The sequence below is a fragment of the Poromitra crassiceps genome (assembly GCF_964638095.1).
Source record: "Poromitra crassiceps genome assembly, chromosome: 2".
In the NCBI taxonomy this organism is placed as follows: Eukaryota; Metazoa; Chordata; class Actinopteri; order Beryciformes; family Melamphaidae; genus Poromitra; species Poromitra crassiceps.
In genome coordinates this window covers 24,205,826-24,215,167 of record NC_139624.1, presented here as the reverse complement: position 1 = coordinate 24,215,167, position 9,342 = coordinate 24,205,826, and positions in this window count along the sequence as shown.

Below are 9,342 nucleotides of genomic sequence, written 5' to 3'. Positions count from 1 at the left end.
GTACGTATAGAGAGAATGTTAGAGACGTGATATGCAACATGTTTTGTACGTATAGAGAGAATGTTAGAGATGTGATATGCAACATGTTATGTACGTATAGAGAGAATGTTAGAGATGTGATATGCAACATGTTTTGTACGTATAGAGAGAATGTTAGACATGTGATATGCAACATGTTATGTACGTATAGAGAGAATGTTAGAGACGTGATATGCAACATGTTTTGTACGTATAGAGAGAATGTTAGAGATGTGATATGCAACATGTTATGTACGTATAGAGAGAATGTTAGAGATGTGATATGCAACATGTTTTGTACGTATAGAGAGAATGTTAGACATGTGATATGCAACATGTTATGTACGTATAGAGAGAATGTTAGAGACGTGATATGCAACATGTTTTGTACGTATAGAGAGAATGTTAGAGATGTGATATGCAACATGTTATGTACGTATAGAGAGAATGTTAGAGATGTGATATGCAACATGTTATGTACGTATAGAGAGAATGTTAGAGACGTGATATGCAACATGTTTTGTACGTATAGAGAGAATGTTAGAGATGTGATATGCAACATGTTTTGTACGTATAGAGAGAATGTTAGAGATGTGATATGCAACATGTTATGTACGTATAGAGAGAATGTTAGAGGCGTGATATGCAACATGTTATGTACGTATAGAGAGAATGTTAGAGATGTGATATGCAACATGTTTTGTACGTATAGAGAGAATGTTAGAGACGTGATATGCAACATGTTATGTACGTATAGAGAGAATGTTAGAGGCGTGATATGCAACATGTTATGTACGTATAGAGAGAATGTTAGAGATGTGATATGCAACATGTTTTGTACGTATAGAGAGAATGTTAGAGACGTGATATGCAACATGTTATGTACGTATAGAGAGAATGTTAGAGACGTGATATGCAACATGTTATGTACGTATAGAGAGAATGTTAGAGGCGTGATATGCAACATGTTTTGTACGTATAGAGAGAATGTTAGAGGCGTGATATGCAACATGTTATGTACGTATAGAGAGAATGTTAGAGATGTGATATGCAACATGTTATGTACGTATAGAGAGAATGTTAGAGACGTGATATGCAACATGTTATGTACGTATAGAGAGAATGTTAGAGACGTGATATGCAACATGTTTTGTACGTATAGAGAGAATGTTAGAGACGTGATATGCAACATGTTATGTACGTATAGAGAGAATGTTAGAGACGTGATATGCAACATGTTATGTACGTATAGAGAGAATGTTAGAGACTTGATATGCAACATGTTTTGTACGTATAGAGAGAATGTTAGAGACGTGATATGCAACATGTTATGTACGTATAGAGAGAATGTTAGAGACGTGATATGCAACATGTTACTGTATGTACGTATAGAGAGAATGTTAGAGATGTGATATGTACGTATGATTTGTACGTATGGAGAGAATGTTAGAGACATGATATGTACGTATGATTTGTACGTATAGAGAGAATGTTAGAGACGTGATATGCAACATGTTTTGTACGTATAGAGAATGTTAGAGACGTGATATGCAACATGTTTTGTACGTATAGAGAGAATGTTAGAGACGTGATATGCAACATGTTATGTACGTATAGAGAGAATGTTAGAGACGTGATATGCAACATGTTTTGTACATATAGAGAGAATGTTAGAGATGTGATACGCAACATGTTTTGTACGTACAGAGAATGTTAGAGACGTGATATGCAACATGTTTTGTACGTATAGAGAGAATGTTAGAGATGTGATATGCAATATGTTATGTACATATAGAGAGAATGTTAGAGATGTGATATGCAACATGTTATGTATGTATAGAGAGAATGTTAGAGACGTGATATGCAACATGTTTTGTACGTATAGAATGTTAGAGACGTGATATGCAACATGTTATGTACGTATAGAGAGAATGTTAGAGACGTGATATGTACATATGATTTGTACGTATGGAGAGAATGTTAGAGACATGATATGTACGTATGATTTGTACGTATAGAGAGAATGTTAGAGACGTGATATGCAACATGTTATGTACGTATGGAGAGAATGTTAGAGACATGATATGTACGTATGATTTGTACGTATAGAGAGAATGTTAGAGACGTGATATGCAACATGTTATGTACGTATGGAGAGAATGTTAGAGACGTGATATGTACGTATGATTTGTACGTATAGAGAGAATGTTAGAGACGTGATATGCAACATGTTATGTACGTATAGAGAGAATGTTAGAGACGTGATATGCAACATGTTTTGTACGTATAGAGAGAATGTTAGAGACGTGATATGCAACATGTTTTGTACGTATAGAGAGAATGTTAGAGACGTGATATGCAACATGTTATGTACGTATAGAGAGAATGTTAGAGACGTGATATGCAACATGTTATGTACGTATAGAGAGAATGTTAGAGACGTGATATGCAACATGTTTTGTACGTATAGAGAGAATGTTAGAGACGTGATATGCAACATGTTTTGTACGTATAGAGAGAATGTTAGAGACGTGATATGCAACATGTTATGTACGTATAGAGAGAATGTTAGAGACGTGATATGCAACATGTTATGTACGTATAGAGAGAATGTTAGAGGCGTGATATGCAACATGTTTTGTACGTATAGAGAGAATGTTAGAGACGTGATATGCAACATGTTTTGTACGTATAGAGAGAATGTTAGAGACGTGATATGCAACATGTTTTGTACGTATAGAGAGAATGTTAGAGACGTGATATGCAACATGTTATGTACGTATATAGAGAATGTTAGAGACGTGATACGCAACATGTTACTGTATGTACGTATAGAGAGAATGTTAGAGACGTGATACGCAACATGTTTTGTACGTATAGAGAGAATGTTAGAGACGTGATATGCAACATGTTTTGTACGTATAGAGAGAATGTTAGAGACGTGATATGCAACATGTTTTGTACGTATAGAGAGAATGTTAGAGACGTGATATGCAACATGTTATGTACGTATAGAGAGAATGTTAGAGACGTGATATGCAACATGTTTTGTACGTATAGAGAGAATGTTAGAGACGTGATATGCAACATGTTATGTACGTATAGAGAGAATGTTAGAGACGTGATATGCAACATGTTTTGTACGTATAGAGAGAATGTTAGAGACGTGATATGCAACATGTTATGTACGTATAGAGAGAATGTTAGAGACGTGATATGCAACATGTTATGTACGTATAGAGAGAATGTTAGAGACGTGATATGCAACATGTTTTGTACGTATAGAGAGAATGTTAGAGACGTGATATGCAACATGTTATGTACGTATAGAGAGAATGTTAGAGACGTGATATGCAACATGTTTTGTACGTATAGAGAGAATGTTAGAGACGTGATATGCAACATGTTATGTACGTATAGAGAGAATGTTAGAGACGTGATATGCAACATGTTATGTACGTATAGAGAGAATGTTAGAGACGTGATATGCAACATGTTATGTACGTATAGAGAGAATGTTAGAGACGTGATACGCAACATGTTACTGTATGTACGTATAGAGAGAATGTTAGAGACGTGATACGCAACATGTTACTGTATGTACGTATAGAGAGAATGTTAGAGACGTGATACGCAACATGTTTTGTACGTATAGAGAGGATGTTAGAGACGTGATATGCAACATGTTTTGTACGTATAGAGAGAATGTTAGAGACGTGATATGCAACATGTTATGTACGTATATAGAGAATGTTAGAGACGTGATATGCAACATGTTATGTACGTATATAGAGAATGTTAGAGACGTGATATGCAACATGTTTTGTACGTATAGAGAGAATGTTAGAGACGTGATATGCAACATGTTTTGTACGTATAGAGAGAATGTTAGAGACGTGATATGCAACATGTTATGTACGTATATAGAGAATGTTAGAGACGTGATACGCAACATGTTACTGTATGTACGTATAGAGAGAATGTTAGAGACGTGATACGCAACATGTTTTGTACGTATAGAGAGAATGTTAGAGACGTGATATGCAACATGTTTTGTACGTATAGAGAGAATGTTAGAGACGTGATATGCAACATGTTATGTACGTATAGAGAGAATGTTAGAGACGTGATATGCAACATGTTTTGTACGTATAGAGAGAATGTTAGAGACGTGATATGCAACATGTTATGTACGTATAGAGAGAATGTTAGAGACGTGATATGCAACATGTTATGTACGTATAGAGAGAATGTTAGAGATGTGATATGCAACATGTTATGTACGTATAGAGAGAATGTTAGAGACGTGATATGCAACATGTTTTGTACGTATAGAGAGAATGTTAGAGACGTGATATGCAACATGTTATGTATGTATAGAGAGAATGTTAGAGACGTGATACGCAACATGTTACTGTATGTACGTATAGAGAGAATGTTAGAGACGTGATACGCAACATGTTACTGTATGTACGTATAGAGAGAATGTTAGAGACGTGATACGCAACATGTTTTGTACGTATAGAGAGGATGTTAGAGAGGTGATATGCAACATGTTTTGGATCAGAAACGTGACATCCACGGATATGTAGAATCCGTGGATGGCAGAAATGTACAATGCTGACATTTATATGCTGGCAAGCAGGCTGGATTTCCTGTAGCCTACTCCTCAGCCTACTCCTCCCCAAAACAAACTCAGGATCTGTGATTGGCTACAACGAGAGGGTCCAGCACTTCACAAACTAAAATCACACTCCTCCACTGCGGGGGGAAAAACTCTGATAATCCTACCGTCCGATGCCAACACAGGAATACGGCCTAAATTCTCCTTTGAATCTGGAGAGAGAGAGGGGGGTGGCTGTATGAGAGAATATGAAAATAGGGTGAACTCCAAAGCCCCTGGCCTGTGCTTACTCCATCAGAAATGCACTTCTGCTGCGCTCGGCACAATCTTAATGCCAAAACATTCAGTCTCCCCGCACCCCCTTCTTCCCCCTTTCCAAGTTCCAGTTCAATTCATTCATTTTAAATCAATCCAAACCCTCCCTGTCTCTCTCTCTCTCTCTCTCTCCGTCTGTCTGTCTCTCGCTCTCTTTTCATGTTTTAAAAACAAGAGAACCGTAACGTGCCAAGTTCAATCTCACCCTGAGAGTGTAGGGGAGGCGGGGGCACGTTGAGCCGAGCCAAAAATCACTGAAACTCAATCTGGTTTAGGGGGCAGCACTTTATTTTCACTGAATGATAAGTTATAACTGATTCTTAAACACTGTCTTACACACTGACTAGTTAGACAAATAGAAAACAATTCTGGGGAGTGAAAAGATAGTTTTTGTGCAATTATTTACACTTTTGCGACATATAGGGAGTGTCCCCCACGACGGACCACTTCCCCCAGTTTTCCCCACAGGCAGCGGTGCTTAAAGGATGGCTTTACCGATAATGAGGCTAACGTAAGCAGATGGGCAGTGTTGACCTATATGCTAAGCTATCAGAGCCACGCCTGTCAGCATCATTCTCCTCAGAATGACTCCTGTCAGCATCATTCTCCTCAGAGTGACTCCTGTCAGCATCATTCTCCTCAGAGTGACTCCTGTCAGCATCATTCTCCTCAGAGTGACTCCTGTCAGCATCATTCTCCTCAGAGTGACTCCTGTCAGTATCATTCTCCTCAGAGTGACTCCTGTCAGCATCATTCTCCTCAGAGTGACGCCTGTCAGTATCATTCTCCTCAGAGTGACTCCTGTCAGCATCATTCTCCTCAGAGTGACTCCTGTCAGTATCATTCTCCTCAGAGTGACGCCTGTCAGCATCATTCTCCTCAGAGTGACTCCTGTCAGCATCATTCTCCTCAGAGTGACTCCTGTCAGCATCATTCTCCTCAGAGTGACTCCTGTCAGCATCATTCTCCTCAGAGTGACTCCTGTCAGTATCATTCTCCTCAGAGTGACTCCTGTCAGTATCATTCTCCTCAGAGTGACGCCTGTCAGTATCATTCTCCTCAGAGTGACTCCTGTCAGTATCATTCTCCTCAGAGTGACGCCTGTCAGTATCATTCTCCTCAGAGTGACTCCTGTCAGCATCATTCTCCTCAGAGTGACTCCTGTCAGTATCATTCTCCTCAGAGTGACTCCTGTCAGCATCATTCTCCTCAGAGTGACTCCTGTCAGTATCATTCTCCTCAGAGTGACTCCTGTCAGCATCATTCTCCTCAGAGTGACGCCTGTCAGTATCATTCTCCTCAGAGTGACGCCTGTCAGCATCATTCTCCTCAGAGTGACGCCTGTCAGCATCATTCTCCTCAGAGTGACTCCTGTCAGTATCATTCTCCTCAGAGTGACTCCTGTCAGTATCATTCTCCTCAGAGTGACTCCTGTCAGTATCATTCTCCTCAGAGTGACGCCTGTCAGTATCATTCTCCTCAGAGTGACGCCTGTCAGCATCATTCTCCTCAGAGTGACGCCTGTCAGCATCATTCTCCTCAGAGTGACGCCTGTCAGCATCATTCTCCTCAGAGTGACTCCTGTCAGTATCATTCTCCTCAGAGTGACTCCTGTCAGTATCATTCTCCTCAGAGTGACGCCTGTCAGCATCATTCTCCTCAGAGTGACGCCTGTCAGCATCATTCTCCTCAGAGTGACTCCTGTCAGCATCATTCTCCTCAGAGTGACTCCTGTCAGCATCATTCTCCTCAGAGTGACTCCTGTCAGCATCATTCTCCTCAGAGTGACGCCTGTCAGTATCATTCTCCTCAGAGTGACTCCTGTCAGCATCATTCTCCTCAGAGTGACGCCTGTCAGCATCATTCTCCTCAGAGTGACTCCTGTCAGTATCATTCTCCTCAGAGTGACTCCTGTCAGTATCATTCTCCTCAGAGTGACGCCTGTCAGCATCATTCTCCTCAGAGTGACTCCTGTCAGTATCATTCTCCTCAGAGTGACGCCTGTCAGTATCATTCTCCTCAGAGTGACGCCTGTCAGTATCATTCTCCTCAGAGTGACGCCTGTCAGCATCATTCTCCTCAGAGTGACTCCTGTCAGTATCATTCTCCTCAGAGTGACTCCTGTCAGCATCATTCTCCTCAGAGTGACTCCTGTCAGCATCATTCTCCTCAGAGTGACTCCTGTCAGCATCATTCTCCTCAGAGTGACGCCTGTCAGCATCATTCTCCTCAGAGTGACGCCTGTCAGCATCATTCTCCTCAGAGTGACGCCTGTCAGCATCATTCTCCTCAGAGTGACTCCTGTCAGCATCATTCTCCTCAGAGTGACGCCTGTCAGCATCATTCTCCTCAGAGTGACGCCTGTCAGCATCATTCTCCTCAGAGTGACTCCTGTCAGTATCATTCTCCTCAGAGTGACTCCTGTCAGCATCATTCTCCTCAGAGTGACTCCTGTCAGCATCATTCTCCTCAGAGTGACTCCTGTCAGCATCATTCTCCTCAGAGTGACGCCTGTCAGCATCATTCTCCTCAGAGTGACGCCTGTCAGCATCATTCTCCTCAGTGTTTCCATGTTCACGCGAGAAGTCAAACCTGGCCGATGCGTCCACATAAAGCCCAACACAAACAAAAGCGGCGCTGTTCAGACCGCTCTAATTCCCTCAACAGCGTTCCAGCCAGTCCCACTTAAGGTTATTATGGGATATAAATACGCCGGTTTACCGGGGCTAGAATGTCAACGCTGTTTGCCCTCGTTAAGACACATAATTACCTCATTTACATCTCGTTTCCTCCCCAAAATCGGAAGCCATTATGCGCCCACGCACTCGGCTACCCCACCTCTAAGAAAAACACTACCCTTCCACCCCGCCGACGATTAGAGTCATCATCCAATCAGCTTCTGAGACGCGTTTTTATAAGGGGGAAGGGGAGGGGGGGGGGGAGGGGGAAGGGGGGGCGCGCTCCCAGACTGGACAGGACAGAGGCCCACAGGGAAAAGGCTCATGGGAGCTGGGATGCTCAGAGAGGCACCAGAAGACTTTCTCACTGGAGCCATTTTGAATACATTTTCCACCACGGTTGAGCAGTGGCAGTGCTGTCGTCTCACAGCTAGAAGGCCCTGGGTTCGATTCCCGCCTGGGATGCTGTGGTCACTTCAGTGTGGTGTCTTCAGTGCCTATGGGCTAGGTGGGCTATCTTGTCAAAAGGGCCTTTCTGTGTGGAGTTTGCACATTCACCTCGTGCTCCCCTGGGGTTCCTCCATACGACATCGGTATGGACTCCCACTAAAAACATACAGAAGATCATCACCTGACCAGTTGTTTGAAGATGGTCCCTGCGGGGCACTGCAGAAAGCTGCCCAGTGCTCCTGGCCTGCCCCCTAGAGGAAACACAAGCTTGGAGGGGATAAGTGCAGAGACTGTCTTTCACCGCCTGAGTGTTTGTGGCTGGCAGCATGCGTGTGTTGGGTTGCTGTGTGACAAATGAAGACAGGTTTGTCCGCCCAGTTCTTCTTATAGGCTGTGATTTGATATTGGCCTTCAGAAACCCATATCGGTCAAACCATATCGTGACCCTTAACACAGTGGTTCTCAACATGGGGTCCCGGGACCACCAGGGGTCCTTGAGGGGTGTGTGTGTGTGTTTGTGTGTGTGTGTGACTGTGTGTGTGGGTGTGTGTGTGTGTGTGTGTGTGTGTGTGTGTGTGTGTGACTGTGTGTGTGTGACTGTGCCCCAGACTTCCCAGGGTGAGTGTGTGACCCCACAGTAACCTTTGTGGTTGTCTAATGGGGACAAAGTGGGGAAAGGGGGGGGGGGGGTTTCCTGCCCATGGAAATTGGCCTAGGGTCAACTCGTGTACACACGCACGCACGCACGCGCGCACACACACACACACACACACACACACACACACACACACACACACACACACACAGTATTTAAGGACAGTAGAGACAAAACAAAGCTATGTGAAGCGTGCCAGGACGGATTTGTGTGTCAGAGGGAAATATAATCTGTAGAAATAATCGGAGAGGCTTCAATGCTCACATGGCTGACAGGTTGCAGCCTCTGTCTAGCCATGGCAACGACAACAACAACAACCACCACCACAGCAACCACAACAGAAGAGACATGGCTGACAGGTTGCAGCCTCTGTCTAGCCACGTCAACAACAACAACAGCAACAACAACAACCACAGCAAAGAAGAGACAGAAGCAGCCGGTCTGTTTCTTCTTTCCCCCAGCCTGCTCGCCAGAATACAATTACAGAATTGCACGTTTCTGCAATTCACGGATACACAGAATGACACGTTTCTCGATTCCAAAGTATACATTTCAACCGTTACATTCAACATTTTTGTTATTTATTTGCCGAATATAAACAT